The sequence below is a fragment of the Rhineura floridana genome, chromosome 2 (assembly GCF_030035675.1).
Source record: "Rhineura floridana isolate rRhiFlo1 chromosome 2, rRhiFlo1.hap2, whole genome shotgun sequence".
Lineage (NCBI taxonomy): Eukaryota > Metazoa > Chordata > Lepidosauria > Squamata > Rhineuridae > Rhineura > Rhineura floridana.
The window spans coordinates 43,131,452-43,132,523 of record NC_084481.1 but is presented as its reverse complement, the minus strand read 5'-3'; positions in this window follow the sequence as shown (position 1 = coordinate 43,132,523).

Sequence of the window (1,072 nt, the reverse complement as noted above, 5' to 3'; positions counted from 1 at the left end):
TTTTTTTAAAGGTTCCTGCACAGTGATTTGTGTCACTAGCAGGGTGCTGTATACTCTAATGTGCATGTGCTTGTGTGTGTGTCAGGATCACAATTCATTTTAGCAAAAGGCACAAAAGCAACCCTGGGTCCACATGTGTTTTGAACCTAAAAGCTCTCCCTCAATCATCTCCAGCCAGTATGGCCCAATAGTCAAGAGGTGACGAGAGCTGTAGTCCAACAGCATCTGGGACCAAGGTTGAAGAAGACTGACGCAAAGGAACGTGTACAGGTTGGTTCCCTCAAGAGAGCTCTTGTGTACATCTACATATATCAAGGCATTGGATCAGTGCATTAACTCCCTCACCCCCAGCAATGGACTGCCTTCAAGTCAATTCCAACTTACGGTGACCCTATGAATAGGGAGGGTTTTCATGGTAAGCGGTATTCAGAGGTGGTTTACCATTGCCTTCCTCTGAGGCTGAGAGGCAGTGACTGGCCCAAGGCCACCCAGTGAGATTCATGGCTGTGTGGGGATTCAAACCCTGGTGTCCCAGGTCGTAGTCCAACACTCTAACCACTACACCACACTGGCTCTCAACCCCCAGCAAAAGGAGACAATATTAGCAGAAGCTACTGATTGAAATTTAACCATTGTTCATTTACTTGGATCTTCCAGTTTGGTTGCTTGAAGGCGGCACTGGAAAGAGTAACAGCTCTACTGCTTACCTGACTGTTACAGGTAGGGTAAAGTGCATAGTATCACACTCTTAAAGGTACATGAGAGAGTACAGTTTGTTGCTACACCTTTGTTCAGTCTTTAAAAAAAAAACGTACCCCAAAGCCACGTTGTCGTGCATGCACACAAATTTACTAAGGTGGGGAGCAAGTAGGGTGGAACTGTAAGGAAATGCTGAAGAGTTACATCTGAAATCTAGACTCTGGAGACTCATTATAGTCCCACACTTAAAAGCAAAGTGACACCAACCAGAATCCACTTGGCTGGTATTTCCTTTGTTTTTAAAGAGAAGGTCCACACATAAGTGGAGCCGTTTAATTTTGTTTTATATACTGGACATTCATAAATATTCCTC